The 17587-nt window shown below is 42.3% G+C and overlaps 1 pseudogene; it reads right to left on the bottom strand.

Annotated features, from left to right (window-relative positions):
* Nucleotides 1-1761: 1761 nt before the first annotated feature.
* On the bottom strand, nt 1762-3628 carry LOC137204382 (torsin-1A-interacting protein 2-like; annotated as a pseudogene).
* Between the last annotated feature and the right edge of the window lie 13959 nt (nt 3629-17587).

The raw sequence follows: 17587 nt of genomic DNA, 5'->3' as shown, positions 1-17587 counted from the left end.
GAGAATGAAGGAAACGCCTAGAGAACAAGATAAAACACCTAACCATCTATATAGGAATCACAGAACCAGAGCCAAGTGTACTCAACACAGTCACAAGCGTGTCAAAATGACAGTGATGTCAATTTGAAAACAGCACACAAATTACAACAGTATCTTCTACAGTCAGTTTTGGTTTTGGTTCTGTTTTTCTTAGCAGTCCACACAGCTTATTCAGCAATAAAACAGAAGAGAACTTCCATCATGACAGACATAGGCGGATACAGGGCAGATCTCTGGGATACATTCTTTAAACAGACTAACAAGTGACTTTTTAACAACATGTGGCAGGCATGATTTGTTGCATACCAACAGCCATTCATTCCTTCCTTCTTCCTTCCTAAAAGAGCTCTGATTTTATTAGGGGAGACAACGTGCCCTATCCAGGCAATGCCAACTCCACTCCCCTCTGCCAGGTTTCCCAGGCTCCCTTGTGATTCAAGGATGTACGGAAAAAAATCCTTGCTGTAATGAGATGTAAGAAAAAATTTGTGAGGGACTTTTGAGAAAGATCTTCTTCCCCAATAAAAGAAACAGACCTGAAAGGAGAAAGCTTTTTGCTCCCTACTTCCGGCCTTTGATTGGGATTGAAATGTCTGGAGCAGCAACAAGCTACATTGTACTTGGTGAGAACTATGAGGACAAAAAGCCAATGTGATAAGGATCCCGGAGGGGAAAGATAGAAAGGACCTGGGACCTTGAGAACGTTGAGTCGCTACACAAGCACTGGATTATCTAGAATCTTAAGTGGAATTTTAAAATTGTTCAGTGGCCTCTGAGATGTTTTCAACTGCTTTTTCTAAGTTTCTTACCTGAACTCTAGTTCCATGATTCTTATGAACAAGTGAAGGTCAGAATGAGGCCATTGTCAGGTAAGACCTTCTTAGTTCTAAGAAAAATGCTCCCGCTAAACCGTTCATAATATATATGGAGTCAAGCTGGGTAACTTCTTTAGTCACCTATCTCCTAGGACAGGTACTTTTCCATTGCCAGGGGAGGACATTCTACGTTCAGTCACCACAAAGACAAGATAGTATTTGCTTACGTAGAGCCAAGGCGATGTAGACAGAGGCATTTCTGCATGCTTTTATGTCACCTATATAGGTGTTGCCTGATTGAATGTGATTTCTCTAACAGTGACCAGTTATCGATCACGTCACACCCACACTGAGGATGAGTTAAATAGAGCCAATGATGAATAAACAGTTATATATGAATAAATTATATATATATATAATTATCACCGATTAATATATGAGGTAGAATTTAGAACAATATCGTTTATTATTAAAATGCCTAGTTGTTTTACTGGAATAATCTAGAATTCAGCTACAAGGATGCTTTCCCACACGAAAGTTATCACTAGAATATAATGAAAGTACACACAGTAGGGGGCTTCTCCTCCAGGACTACCGTGTCATAATAATGTCAATCATTAGGCTGTGGAGATTTTTAGGAGTAAGCTAATTCCAAAACATAGGAAATATGGGTTAGTCAGGTTCTAGATGAACAGTCTGGCTTGGAATGCTGATTAAATTCATGCTGAAGAAGAGATGCATAGACCCCGGAAGCAGATCCAACAACAATTTAAGCAGCTTCCCAGAGCAGTGACAGTCTGGATCAGATATAGAAAGGAGTCATTTTTCCATCTTCCTTGGGCTACTAGTACACAACCCTCTGGAGTCTCCATGATTTTTACTTTAAGAAAATCTTAAGTTTAAGAAGTTATTTGCTTTGGCCAGGTTTTTTGTTCAAGGTTTTGTCTGTTCTGATCAGGATTCACTGTAATGCAGGGTTAAAACCAGCAACTCTAGACTCATATATCCTTTTTCTAACAGTGGAGGACCCAGAAGAAATGGGTGGCAAGCTTTTTCAAAGGTCCAGCTGGTAAGATTTTGGGGAGCCCCCTCAAGTGGGAAAGACCAAGGAAGAACAAGGCTTCTCTTAGGATTATCAGGATAACACTCAGGGCAATACTCAGCTCTGTTAATACGGTCTAAGAATACTTGGCAACATTCATTCTCAACCAGTTCAGTTTGGTACAACCAGTGGCCTAGTTCTAAACTAGGGAACCATTGCTGTCCAGTCAGGGCAATGTGAATTATCTGAGAACAAGGAGACCTAGAGAGACAACACAGAAAGCAATGTAATAGTAAGAGGCCACAATGACAAAGAGAGACACCCAAACAACCAGTCCTATTACAGGTTTGGTTTAGCACTTTCTCAGTCCAACCACCATTACTTGGAGAGGGTAAAATGTGGCTTGCACCTCTGTGCAATTCTTCAACATTTCGTTGTCTATTTTTTTTTTTTTTTTTTTTTTTTGTGGTACGCGGGCTTCTCACCGTCGCGGCCCCTCCCGTTGCGGAGCACAGGCTCCGGACGCGCAGGCCCAGTGGCCATGGCTCATGGGCCCAGCCGCTCCGCGGCATGTGGGATCCTCCCAGCCCGGGGCACGAACCAGTGTCCCCTGCATTGGCAGGCAGACTCTCAACCACTGCGCCACCAGGGAAGCCTCTCGTTGTCTATTTTTCACCCACTTGCAACCAAGTCTCTGAACTCAGGGACTGATCCAGTCTATGTTATCAGTCACTTACTAGCAGCACAGATCTCAGAATAGCTCCTTTCAATCCCAGCTTCTCAAGAAAAGGTAGGGTTCTAGTCTAAGTTAATGATTCTTTCTTGTGTGTTATCAGCTGGTGGTATCACGCAGAGGCACCTGGCTTACTCTGCTTTGCTGGTAAGTTATTATGTCTGCTTGGTGAAACAGAGGAGCTGACAGGTCCAGTGGGTCTTTGGTGGGCACTGGCACTCTTGCCGTTGCAATACACATACCCAAGTCTTAAGGGCTTGGCACTTGATAGCGATGTAGAGGGGTCAGGAAAACCTGGCAGAGTCCTCTTGAGCGTGGATGCAATGAAGTCTTTCTTGGGAGGACCTTAATCAGGACCCAGTCACAGGGAAGTAGCTGCTGTTGAGTCGGTTGAAGGGTCTGGGAATGCTTCACACACTTACAAATTCTAGCGGGGTTTTAAATCGTCGACTGTCAACGTCAGGAAAGCCCTTCGAGTGTTCTTTCTGCTCCACAACGCCGCGCTGCACCCCTTGGATGCGGCGGAACAGAACGTCGTCCCCGTCCCTTACACTCAGTTTTAAGTGATCCTAATTAATGACCCTAAATGGTTAGCTTGATTAAAAAGAGTTAGATCTGGGCTTCCCTGGTGGTGCAGTGGTTGAGAGTCCGCCTGCCGATGCAGGGGACGTGGGTTCGTGTCCCGGTCCGGGAGGATCCCACATGCTGCGGAGCAGCTGGGCCCGTGAGCCATGGCCGCTGAGCCCGTGCGTCCGGAGCCTGTGCTCCACAACAGGAGAGGCCACAACAGTGAGAGGCCCGCGTACCGCAAAAAAAAAAAAAAAAAAAAAAAAAAAAGAGTTAGACCTTTATCGGGAAAGAGGTAAAATTGTGGAAAAATCTAAAAACTCCTGAAAGTTCATTTAGATGAATTGGTTTTCACAAACTACCACATACTGTACTGTCTTCCACATCGCACTCAGCCTGGGGCTGCTGCAGATACTTACCACCATAAGCCATGAGGCTCTCAAGCACACACCTTATTTTTCTTTAAAAATGGACTTTCATATTTTAATTTTTAAAAATTGAGATCATGTAACATTGTGTAAGTTTAAGATGTATGTGTTGGTTTGATACACTTAGATACTATGTATGTTTACTACCCAAGCTGGTAGCTAATACCTCTATCATGTTATGTAATTATAATTTTTTGTGTGTGTGATGAGAACAATTAAGATCTAGTCTCTTGGCAACTTTGAAGTTTACAGTACAGCATTATCGACTATTATTCACTATGCTTATTTATCTACTAGCTGTAAACATCATCTTAAACAACATCTCCCCAATTCCTCCACCCCCCAGCCTTTGGTGACCACCATTCTACTCTGTTTTTATGTCTGACTTTTTTAGGTTCCACATTTAAGTGAGATCATACAGTATCTGTCTTTCTTTGTTGGATTTTTCTCACTTAGCATAATACCCTCAAGGTTCAACCATCTTGTCACAAGTGGCAAGATTTCCTTCTTTCTCAAGGCTGAGTAACATTTCACTGTATGTGTCTACTACATCTTTATCCATTCATAGACTGACAGATGCTTAGGTTGTTTCCATATCTTGGCTATTGTGAATAATGCTGCAATGAACATGGGTTTGTGGCAGGATCTTAGTTCTGCAACCAGGAATTGAACCCAGGCCCTCGGCAGTGAGGGCATGGAGTCCTAACCACTGGACTGCCAGGGAAGCCTCCCAATTCCTTCTCACATATATACCTAGAGTAGGATGTTTGGGTCAGTTGGTAGTTCTATTCGTGATTTTTTGAGGAACCTCCATACTGTTTTCCGTAATGACTACTCCAATTTACATTCCCACCAATAGTACACAAGTATTCCCTTTTTTCCACCCTTCTCCAACACTTGCTATTTCTTGTCTTTTCGATAATAGCCATTCTAAGACGTGTGAGGTGGTATCTCATTGTGGTTTTGATTTGCATTTCCCTGGCGATGAGTGATATTGAGCATCTTTTCATGTACCTCTTGGCCATTTATATGCCTTCTTTTGAAAAATGTCTATTCAGGTCCTTTGCCCACCTTTAAGTTGAATTATTTGCTTTTTTTTTGCTATTGAGTTGTATGAGTTATTTATATATTTTATATATTAACCTCATTAGATATATGGTTTGTGAATTTTTTTTTCCATTTTGGAGGCTACCTTTTCAATTTGTTGTTTGTTGTGCTGTACCTCCTCAGTTTAATGGAGTCCCACTTGTTTATTTTCATTTTTGTTGCCAGAAGCACACACCTTCTCAAGAGACAATATTTCAATTTCTCCTAGGATCCAGAAGCTACTGAGTTTGAACAAATCCACTTTACAGAGAAATGTGCACATATCTGTCTCATAATTAAATAATGTAATTACCATGTTGCATCTGAGTTTTATGCTGCTCTGTCTTTTGGAACCAGAAGTCCTGCTCAGGCAGGTTTAGAACTTTTATAGTAAATGCACCAAAGCCTTAGTTTTGTTTAGCAGACCAAGCAGAGAGGAGAGAATAAATGAGAGAGGATAAACTCTCAAAACTCAGTAAATATCAGAGCACCAATCACACTAATAAGGGTAAGTGATCTGTTATTCTCTACCATTTGATAATAGATTATGTTGCCAATGAAAAGTTTGTGAGAAGTTTGTGACAATTTATAAATTGCTTATGTTCTAATAGTAAATGAAAAAAGCAGCACATACAATAGTATCAGTAGTATAATCACAACAATGTAAAAGGAAAGTGTACTAGAAAACCAGATCTGGAATATTCTCAGGATTGTTAACACACTGTCTTTAAGTAATAGAACATTTGAGTGATTGTTTTTTTCTGCATTACCTGTATTTTTCATATTGAATATGCATTACTCAAGGTATCTTTTGAAATTACCTTTTCTAAATTACAACTTTATTCTTTCAAACTATCATTCCCTTTTTGGTATACTTTGTTCTGGTTTTTTCCACACGCTTACCAAAAAAGGGGAAATGCAAACTAATATTGCAGTAGAGTTTATGTATTTATATCTGACCTTCAGAAGTCTTGTTAATCACCAACAACACAAATATTTGTCCCCACAGCTAAAATTAGAGCTGCAATTTTTTCAAACTAATGTTAACCAAAACAATGAAATGATAATAATCTCTAGAAAAGAGTCAACAGTGCCTTACAGCATGGTCATTAAAAATGAAGCTGCCATGTTATTATCACAAGACCAGAGAAATTTTGAGATTACATAGGACGTGGAAATTCTGTGTCCCAAAGACACACCAATCATATCTCCAAATTTGTCATTAGTTCAACAGAATGGACTGGTCTAATTCAAAAGTCATATTTAAATAAAGTATAAATATTATAATATCAAAAGAATAATTAGCATATTCTTTATCCCAGAGAGCTTCAAAGATGTTAATAGATTACCATGATCTCTATTTCTTCAAAGACAAGTAGAAAATAGAAATGTGAAATCATTTTCCCAAGGCCACACAGAGTAAAACATTACTGTGCTAGATACTTAACTGATTTATGAATGTTTCCTGAGTATGTCATTAGAATCTTAAAAATGTTACCACTGCGCTATGGAGAGACAATGTCTCTTTTTTAAAATCAGAATTCCCATATTGCAAAAGTAATTTTGTATAAAGCAATAGTGTTTTCATTTCCAAAGCAAACTTTTGAAAAAAATAAAACTACTTCCCACCTGGCTTTGTGAGGAACTGCTACCAATAACTACTGTTAAACAGTTTGTAAAAATATGATATGCTATTTCCTTGTCTGGTAATGATAAGCTTAGCAGACCAAAGCATAAATAAATAACTGTGCTATTGTTTTTCAGCTTCAGAAAATTACACATGCTATTACTAGTTGATAATTTTGTGTGCTTAAAATCTAGAAACATTCATTAAAAATTAATAGGCTATGTCATTTTACAAGCATATCTTTAAAAGATATGGAAAGTAGATTATTGGCAGTTTGTAAAATTAACAATGAAAGACTACTGTGTCTCAGTTTACCTAAAGATTTACCTAAATATCTAGGAAGGCTCAGGAGCAATTTTGGGAGTTGGCTTAATGTTAAATTCTCTTATGATCTGAAAGTGCCAAAAAATAAAAAAAAATTACCTCCTGTCTATTCGAACACACACACACACACACACCCACCCGTTGCATCACAGCAAATAAGATCACCCATGAACTGATTTTTTTTTTAAGCAGGGGCTCCACTACTTTTCTTTTTCTTCCTTATAAAGAGAAAATACCTTAACTTGCCGCCCCCATTTGTCTGTGGGTGCAGCAGAAGTCTCACCAGGAAGAATGACAGATTCGTGGAGGAGACTCCAGTGAGTGATGCCATATATAGTTAATTAATGCCATGTGTAGTTAATTAATACTAGAAAGAGAAGTGCAGACACTGTAAGTCATGATTACAAAGGAGACCAAACAACAGAGCACCCTAACAGTTTGGGCCTTTATTAGAGAGAGACCGTTTTCCCCTTCACTAAAAGGAATTTTTCATAAGCACACTCTTACCCCTGAGGAAGAGAAGTGACAAGTGGGGATTGTTAAATTCGGGGCAAATGGAAAAGGCAAGCTCTGCTCCATTCTCTACTTTCTTTCTCTTGAGAGTATGCCTGCTCACGCTGGGCACAAGTTCTCTGTTCCTCTGTGCCCGGAGCCTCCACTGGGTGGGCCTCCTCTTCCCCCAGGGGGTTCCTGCCCCAGCCCAGTTAGGCAGTTCTGTCTAACTCCTGGGTCCACAGCTGTTAGCAATCCATGAGGCCAGTACAGCCAAAGCCATTACCTTTACTGGCTTCTGACAGTAAACAGGAAATAAATGGTCCCTGTCTTTGCATTGTTCTATATCTCAACTTGTTCAGAAACCAACCCTCTTCAAGTATCAGTTTTAGGGTGGTTTTATTCCAATAATAAGTATAGCATATCACTATACTTACTCTTAGAAAAGGGCTTTCATTCATTGCTGATTGATTTGCAAAAACTCCAAGTCAAATCTACTGCCTGATTTATAAGGAAGCCATCGATCACATGAGACACAGTCCACACTTGAATTATCTGCTTACCAACATCACAGTTCTGGCCATAGCACTCTACAATGACTTGTGCTTTTATTAATGTTTCTCTTTTAAAAGGCTCATTGTTTTTTAAAGTATGATGCCAAATGGAAACTACTGCAAAAGGAAATTGAGTATCACTTGTCAAAGATTAACACCAAAAACATACATAGCACTTAGTCTATGCCAGACTTTATAAATATCACCTCATTGAATTCTCACCACAATCCTATGAGGTAGGTACTGTTACTGCTATCGTTTTATAGATGAGAAAACTGAGGCATAGAGAGATTAGGAAATTTGCTCAAAGTCAGGCAGCTAGCGAGGGGCAGACTTGGCTCTGCCCCAGGTGTCCTGGCTCCAAAGTCAGCTCTGACCCACCTCAAGTACAGAAAGTGACTATAAAGACAAAGGCAGTGAAAAGAAGTCAATGCTCTCACAGTATAAAAATAAAAATGAAATGCAAAGCATAATAACCATTTAACAAAAATGCACACCTAAAATTTCTATTTTTTGTGCACAAGAAATAGCTGTTAATCACTCAATAGTAAAATTTTAAGTTTAAAAATGAAAATAAAATACAAAGAATAATCACCAATTGATTTCTAAAAATCCACTCTGGAAAAGTCTGTTTTTCTCTTGCAAGAAATTACTGTTGATAAGTCAATAATGAAAGCTTCATTTTAAATAGCCTTACTGTAAGATTAATTAGAGTAAAGTGCCCTGAAGGGAAAGAGGGTTTTAATTCATTTTTGTTGCCCTTTTGCTATGCCCTAAGCAGAAAGTTACAGAAGTTGAATACACCTGAATCATTCTGGGTTTTTATAATGGCATTTTCCCCACCACATCCTTCAGTGTCCTTATCTGCAGTGATAAGGACACCCCAACTCCTTCCCCACAGGAACCGGCCTTCAAGTGATTCATGTGGTCAGCAGGAAGTGGCTCTACAACTTTAGTTTTAACCTAAGCAACAGTACTGTGTCTGTGAAATCAGGGATTTGATGGGCTGTACCTCTCATAAGGTGTCCATGAAGAGAGACAGTGGTGAGTCCCACCCCGTTTCCTTTGCTCACTGGTCACACAGCTACCAGACATTTCCCAGCAACCCTTGCAGTTAGGCAGGGTCACGTCACAGGCTCTGGCCAAGGGACGGTGCCACGGAAGTGATTCCTGGCACCGTCAGTGATCCTGAATGTCCCCTCTTTGTCGGTCTGTGGCTGGAGGAAACCGACTCAAGGACCAGAGGAACCGAAAGCCCCCAAACTCAGGGAGTCTGAGTCCCTGAACGACTGTGGAACACAGAACCCATCCCCACTAAAGCCCACATTGGACTGTGATGTGAGGTGAAAAATAACCCTTTATTCTCTTAACTCACTTTGATTTTGAGATAGTTTATGACAGCACTTAGTTTATTCTGATTAATATAATACATTAAAACAAATGCTTAAATCTTACTCTTTGAAAATTCCTTTTCTTTGCATCCCTTAAAACGACCACTCCTTGGTAACTGCTGATGTAGTAGGCACTGCCCATACCTACAGTTTGGTCCCCATAGAAAAATGTGTTTCCAGGCACTGACCAAAATAATCAAAGGCTGAATCATATCAAGTCATCTTCTAGCTAACGCTCCTCTGAACTTACAGGTGTTTCTCTTTCGGCTAATCCTTCACTGTAACTGGCACATTGAATAAGCAAGACTTATGGGGTTTAATCACAAAAATGTGTTTTTTCCCATTGTCTCTTTAAACCCAGTCAGGTCCTTCCTTTAACCTTGACTTTTACGGTCATGCTTAGGTTAGAAAGATAATCAACTATCACTGTAAATTCCAACTGCAATCCCAATTCAGTATTTAAAAGTGTCTAGTCAGATATAGTGACGAACAGATCAATCGTCACCCAAAAGTCTCCCTTCCACACACCCCTCCCTTATGCAGGACCAGCAGCAAAACGCTCCCGCACCTCAGGGTTAACATCTTCTGTTTTAAATTCTTTCTCCCAGAACTTACCTGCTATTTCTGACCTGTGTCTCCCCCAGGGTCGAAGCTGTGAGGGGGAAGTAAAGGGGCAGGAAAATTCCTACTTGGTGAGTACTACATAGTAAGGTAGTGCTATTCTTCCTGGTGTTAGAAGACATCTAGAACTGACATTTCCATGGTGAGTATCTTTACGAATTCTCTAGAGACTACCACCTTCGAGGTTCCTCTGATGACAACCCCCATTTACCCATCAATGCCGCTCGCTGGGCTGCCCATTCCCAAGCGCACTCCGCTTCTGTTCCCTATTCCCCGCCCCGGCCCACCGCAACAACCAATGTCACCTCACAGCCTTTTACTGCCATGGTCTCCTCCCCTGGGTGACCCCTATTAAAATTATTCCCAGCCATTGGTTCCGCACCCAGTTCCTAGGATCCGCATTCCACCCGAGGGCAGCGTGACCATTCAGACACAGCCGCAGCTTTGCACCTCTACCAGAGCACTCACCATCCCGTCTCTCTGGCCCCTTTGATTTCCCAGGGGGGATGGGTTAGTGGGTGACGGACAGCCGGCTACTACACCCTTCTCCCCACTAGAGTCACATGCTAAGCTCTCTGGGTGGTCAGGGAGAAGTCTCCTCCTCAGATCTGAGATGAAGCGACTGAGCACCTCCCTCCTTCTTCCTCTTGCTTAGTTGAGGTGGATTTGCAACACAGCTTTCCCCAGAGAAATCCTCCTCACAGCCCTGTTTTAATTTTGAACCCTTAATTCACCTATCCTTGAAGAATCCTTAATTCATTTATCCTTCACTTAATGTCACTGGCAAAGCCCATTAACAATTCCTGAAATAAAAACAGAATCTGGGTAATAAAATAATGTCTAACCTTTTTCTTCTTTTCCTTGGTGCTTCGTCCAATTTCACTTGTTCATAGAGTGCTGTGTGCAGAGGCCTTGCACCCAGCCCTCCAGACCACAGTTCCCGGTATAAAACGGCTGCTCCGACCTTCAGCTCGTGGCTGTGCGCAGAATCACGTGACATGATTCTAACTCAGTAGGCCTGGGGTGGATCCTGGGCGGCTGCTTTTCTAACGAGCTCCCAGGTGACGCTGATGATCTGTAGATAACCACACTGAGTAGAAAGGTCGAAAAATATCTGTTGAATGGTTTTCACGTTTTGCTTGTTTATTTCTTATTTACAGTAGTTTAGGGAGGCTGACGGAGTTTAGGGGGCAGAGAGCCCCTCAGATTGTCCCTTGCCACCACTGACCATCCTCAGTTTTAGCCTCTGCTCTCACCCTTGTTAGCATCAACAGCCGATGTCTTTTGCCCAGGTTCATGTGAATCCATCCTTCCTGCAACAAAGTCTCCAAATGCCAGACAGCTCTAAGACCGCCCATAGTAGGCAGTTTTTCCAACTGAAAAATGATAGAGCTCTGTCTTTGACCTTGGTCAGAACCTGTTTATGATCTAGGCAGTATTTCAGAGAATGCTGTACAAAAAGGCCAGACCTTAACGTGGGGTCAAGGACTCAGAATTACACAAGCCTCAGTAAGGCTCAAAGAAAAGGGTTCACCCCACCCCATTCAGACTACACACCTGGAAGGTGTGGCCCCATCTTACTTTAAATCTCCCTTAAGTTAGATGGGTGATTTGCATAAATTTGCATAGTATTCACGATTCTTATACTGTCCAGTGATAAACTGACTTACTAAGAGAAACTTCTGTCCCAAATTCCAGTTTTGGAGATGATAAAACAAATGTTTCCCAGAAACCTCCTGAGTTCAAAGTAGAGGGCAATGCTGGTAGCAGAGGCCCTGGCAGAGCTAAACTGGAGAGAGGAATCCGTAAAGTTTGATTGGGGATCTGGGATTACAACTGAAGCAGCAGCTTCTCCAAATTCAAGTCTGTGTTACTTATTACTTGAATTGGCTAATTCTTCCTTATTTCCCACCATAAGTGAGCACCGTAGCTTAGAAAGGCAAGGGAAAACGGGTGAAAAGAGCAAAGATTTCAGAGTGTAAGTTCACTACTTCCAGATTCTTCACTTACTTGGCTGTTGGCTTGGGGCAAGTTAATAATCTTTCTGAGCCTGAAATGCTTCTTCTATAGAATAAGGTTAAGAATAACAGTGTTGCAAGGTTATTATGAGAATTAAATAAAATATATACCAAGAGGCCTCATGCAATGCCTGGCATTTAACAGGTACTGACCACATAACCCTCTCCCCCTTCAAGGACAACAGAGACATGGAAGACACTTGGTATTCTGCAAGCACCAAAGGTTTGTAAAGCTCTTAACTTTCAAAGCACCCTCACAGTTGTTTTCTTACTTTGTTTTTCTAGGGAAAAATGAGGGGAAAGGAAGATGTGAAGAAAAGAAATACAAAAAGAAGAAGCACGGGACACTGCAAAACAAAATCTAGAGCCTACATTTCCATCAGACCGAGATGTGGCATGTGACTCAGGCGGCAGAGTCTCTCACAAGTCAGGTGAAGGTCAAATGACAGTGAGTGAAGTCTGCAGTAAATGCCCTCCAATTAAAATATTAGTAAGTCAAGTATCTGAGTTTGTTGTGAATTTGACCCATTAATTAATTTTTGAGAAGAAAGAAGTCTTCTTAATCCAATCACCAGCAAGTGGAGTAACAGTGTAGCGCTCGGCCTTGCTAATCACTGATGTGTATTCCCTGGTGGGACCCTAAGGAATACAGCGGAGCCACGCTACCCTATTAAAACCGCCTAAATATAGTCTCTGTGGTGTAATGTTTCTGGGAACCTTTTACATGTCAAGATCCAGAGCAAGTACAAATCCGCAGTACAGAGAGAATTAGATCTCAGCTGGAGCTCAAACTGTACCCATCCCCTCCCCTCCTCCCTTTAGGGATCTACTTACATACAACCACTAAGCATCCTTCAAAATAGAAGTCAGGCTAAAGGAAGAGAGACTGGCCTCCACCAGCCTGGCCCACTAGCATCGCCCCTCTGGCCTTTGACTAAGTCCTTGAAGAAGGGCAGCATGGGGAGATATTCACAAAATATATTCACAAATATTTGAGAGACATGGGACACAGTAGGTAACAGAACTTGGGGAGCATATGACAAAGTGGGATAAAGAATGGGGAAAAGGAGCTGTCCCTATATCCCTGGAGAAAACAGTGTGGCATTTTGCCCAATGGCCAAGTGTCCTGGGCCCAATGAATCTGGGTTTGAATCCAAGTTCTGCCATTTTCTAAGTGTATGAGTCGGGGCATGTTTGTTAACCTCAGTTTCATTATCTACAAAACGGACACAAAAATAGAAACATCTCGGGACTTCCCTGGTGGTGCAGTGTTTAAGAATCTGACTGCCAATGCAGGGGACACGGGTTCGAGCCCTGGTCCAGGAAGATCCCACATGCCGCGGAGAAACTAAGCCCGTGTGCCACAACTACTGAGCCTGCACTCTAGAGCCTGCAAGCCACAACTGCTGCAGCCCACGTGCTTAGAGCCTGTGCTCCACAACAAAGAGAACTTCCCGCTCCGGCAACCAGAGAAAGCCCACACACAGCAACGAAGACCCAACACAGCCAATAAATAAATAAATAAATAAATAAATTTATTTAAAAAAAAAAAAGAAAAAGAAACATCTCTTAGAGTCTTTCTAAGGTTTGAAAGAGACCTGTGTAAAACCTGGGCCTATCAACTTTTCTCAAGTCATGGCAGTTACAGAAAATGACATGTGCATTATAATTCTATAATATAATGAAACTGCTTAATCCCAGAGATAGCAGCATTGGAGGTCCTCAGCCCCAGATCCTGTCCACACCCCCTGAGGGCTGAAGGGGTAATAACAACAACAGTGATAGCAAATAGCACTGCTATAGAACTTCCTGGGTGCCAGATGCTGTTCTAAGTGCTCTACATTGATTAAGCAAACTTATGAAATGAGTATTATCATTTTTTTTTTTTTCTGTACGCGGGCCTCTCACTGTTGTGGCCTCTCCTGTTCCGGAGCACAGGCTCCGGACGCGCAGGCTCAGCTGCCATGGCTCACGGGCCCAGCCACTCTGTGGCATGTGGGATCTTCCCGGACCGGGGCACGAACCCATGTCCCCTGCATTGGCAGGCGGACTCTCAACCACTGCGCCACCAGGGAAGCCCAGTATTATCATTTTTATTATTTCACAGATGAGGAAACCAAGGCACAGAGAGGCTAAGTAACTTGCCCAAGATTACATAGCCTGTGATTGTCAGGGCCAGGGCCAGCCCAGGCAGTTAGATCCAGAATCCTTGCTTTCTTCATTATGCAATACAGCCTTTCAATATCATGGCCCACCTCCAACCCAGACATGGCATCCCCACCTTCCTCGCAGAAGGCACTCTGAAATACAGCTTTTCTCACCTTGCATGGCATAAAGCATTTAAAAAACATTAGTATTTTATAAAGAGCTGTGCTATCAAGTGTGCAGATGCCCCAGCAAGATCTGCAGAACTGGTGGTCTGCCAGAGCAGGACAGTCCAGGGCAGGGGGTAATGGCACAATTAATGCCAGGAATCACAGAGAGACAGTCGCGGCTGGCTCAGCAGCCAGCCACACCACAGGGAGGGGGAAAAAAGAGGATGGAAATGGTAATTTCCCCATTGCATGCTCTGGGGTTGTAGCACTCTCTAATAAATCACTGTGGGACACTTTGAATGGGGGCTAGAAGTCTAGCATTGGTGGTGGGAATTAGAGCCATCGTGTTTCTAACTGTAGGTGTTATAGGTACAGTTACCCCTAAACTGGCCTGGCCTGGGGAAGCCAAGGCCAGGGGAAGCCAAGGCCTGGGGACGCCAAGGGTGAGCACCTGCTGAACTTCACACGTTCATTGCTGATTATAGACTGTAAATTCCTGAAAGGCAGAGGATGTGTCTCTCGCATTTTGATAGCCCCCAGCAGTTGTCAGAGGCCTTTTTTATATAGTAGGCCATCAATAGGTGTGTGAGTAAGTCAATCAAATATATTTACTTAATAAAGATTTAGGGCTAGCCCTTAAAACAATTACTTTTAACTTCAAAGTTCTTTTTGCAGAGGCAATACACCGATTTCTCTGTTCTAAGTTTAAGTAACATTGGAAAACTCACAGTGGCAAAACTGAAGACCTAAATGAAACTCTGAACACAGTTATTGCCCACCAACTCTGGGCAAGACTCCTTCAAACACCAAGGCAGAAGCTTTCCTATGTAGAGAAGGTTATACCAAAACCCAAAAATGCTGTTTGCAAACTCAACCTTGTTGCTTCTCTAAATCAAAGAATCCATGACTAACAGCAGTTTTCATTATCATCATCACCATCATCACTATTATTATTTGTGTTAACTCTTTACCAATTCTGAGTGTATTAAACCAAATGTTATTTGATGAAATAAGGCTTGTTTCTATGACTCAGGGGAAAGCAATTCCTGCAGTTTGTGCCGTAACACTTTAAGTCAACCGTTTTCCAATGTATAAAGGTGGTTTTAGGTCAGTTTGGAGCACTGGTTGTCATGTCCCAACATCTGGACCACTGGTGTGGGAGTGGAATAGGGCCAGAATGTGATGGAATAAACATAAATTAAATGAGACTGCACTTTCTTTCATGCAGCCCCCAGAGATGCTTGTCATGGAAACTGAAAACCCCATTCTACAAAATAAATGTGATTTAGCGGCGCTTTGCCAGATACCAGCATCTCAGTGATAATTTAGAACAGGGGACGACAAACTACAGCTCATGAGCCAAATCCAGCCTACCTCCTGTCTTTGTAAGTAAAATTTCATTAAACATAGTCACACCCATTCATTTATATATTGTCTATGGTTACCTTCACCACACTCCAAGTGCAGAGTTGACTAGTCTCAAAAGAGACAGAATGGCCTGCACAGCCAAACGTATTTACTATCTGGTCCTCCAGAGAAAAAGTATGCCAACCTCTGATTTAGAATAATACCAAAAGGGCTTCCCTGGTGGCGCAGTGGTTGAGAGTCCACCTGCCGATGCAGGGGACACGGGTTCGTGCCCCGGTCCGAGAAGATCCCATGTGCCGCAGAGCGGCTGGGCCCGTGAGCCATGGCCGCTGAGCCTGCGTATCCGGAGCCTGTGCTCCGCAACGGGAGAGGCCACAGCAGTGAAAGGCCCGGTACCGCAAAAAAAAAAAAAAAAAAAAAAGAATAATACCCAAAGTCACAAACATCAACATCTCAGTGACAATTTAGAAAGCCACCAAAATTCATTTCACCAATCTACAACCCAACCTCCTAAGACACCTGAATTTAATTAGGGTCATTAAGTTTTTTAAACCATTTATATAGTTTATTTCTTGAATCTTCAACATGACGTTTATTAAAGAGGCACACACTTTGCCTTATATAAAGTACGGGTCTCGCCCTTGATGTTGGCAGTTGGCATCCACCTCCTGTGCAGGAAATCAAAGTTGTTGTTCCTATTGCACTTCCTTCCATATATCAGTGTTTGACCTGTCCCCTTAACCTCAGGGCTGGGACAAACTCTAAAACATTAATATGCATAAGAAATGTAATTGAAAAATTTATCCCCCCATTCTTAAGATGTCACCCTTCTTATTTCTGTCTTTGGTGCTTGTCTAGCTGCAGCCTTGTTAGCTTGATCCCTGGCCAGGCAGCATTTGCTTAATGACACCCCCCATAGGAGCCCCCTCCTCCCCACTCATTACACCTTTTTCTTCCCTCACCCCAAATTCCCTCTAAATACGACATCTCTCAGGGTACTTGACTAGCAGAGAACAACAGTGTTACCACTCTTTCCAGCCATAACTTGTTTTTCTTACACTGTACCCCATGAGCATAAACAAAGGAAAAGTATAGAAAGAGGGAAATTTAAGAAGTAAAAAGAGAAAGATAATGGTGAGAAGTCGACACATGGTAAAGGAAAATGTTGTTGGAAAAAGGGAAAGAGAAGGGCAGGACTACACCAACCTGTCAATAAAGAGGCAGCAAAGAATCACACTGTCAAAAGAGAAGGAAGTCAGATCTGACAGTGTCGCGAAATGCAGGACCTTTGAGTCTTACCCACGGACTTTGCTCTTTCAGGGCACATCTTACATTTTCTCAGAGAGGATGTGCCAATGTCACACTTCACATACTTGCCATCCAGGGAGAATCACAATGATTGTCTCTCCCTCTCAACAGTTATTAAGCCCCATGCATGTACAATCCCATTTTCACAAACGTCAGAGAGCACTGTAATGTCTTTGCTTTACTTCTCTTTAAATGGCTCCAAATGGCTACACTGCAGAAGAGGCTTCTGTCTGCTGATAGTTATTGAGCAAAACCAAATCAAGTACCGAAACACAACAGCAGCTCAAGACACACCCCAACTCTCTCAGCCCTTCCAGGCATGCAGAATATGAATCTCCCTGTATTCCACAACCCCACTCTTCAGAAACCTTGCTCAAGGCCTGCCTGATTTGGGATCCATCACTCCAGCCCCTGAATAAAGCATCTGTTTACCTCCTCAAAACCAGAAAAGATATAACATCTTTTAACATTTACTAGGTGTTGAGAAAAACAAATACCATACGATATCACTTATATACGGAATCAAAAATATGACACAAATGAACCTATCTACGAAATGGAAACAGACTCATGGACAGAGAGAACAGACTTGTGGTTGCCAAGGGGGAGGGGGCTGGGGGAGGAATGAAGTGGGAGGTTGAGCTTAGCAGACGTAAGCTATTATATATGGAATGAATAAACAACAAGTTCCTACTGTAGAGGGGCTTCCCTGGTGGCTCAGTGCTTAAGAATCCACCTGCCAATGCAGGGGATACGGTCTCGAGCCCTGGTCCAGGAAGATCCCACATGTCGCGAAGCAACTAAGCCCATGAACCACAACTACTGAGCCTGTGCTGTAGAGCCCGCAAGCCACAACTAC

This window comes from Pseudorca crassidens, chromosome 1, assembly GCF_039906515.1.
Source record: "Pseudorca crassidens isolate mPseCra1 chromosome 1, mPseCra1.hap1, whole genome shotgun sequence".
NCBI classification, from domain to species: domain Eukaryota; kingdom Metazoa; phylum Chordata; class Mammalia; order Artiodactyla; family Delphinidae; genus Pseudorca; species Pseudorca crassidens.
This window is presented reverse-complemented; position numbering and strand designations above follow the sequence as displayed.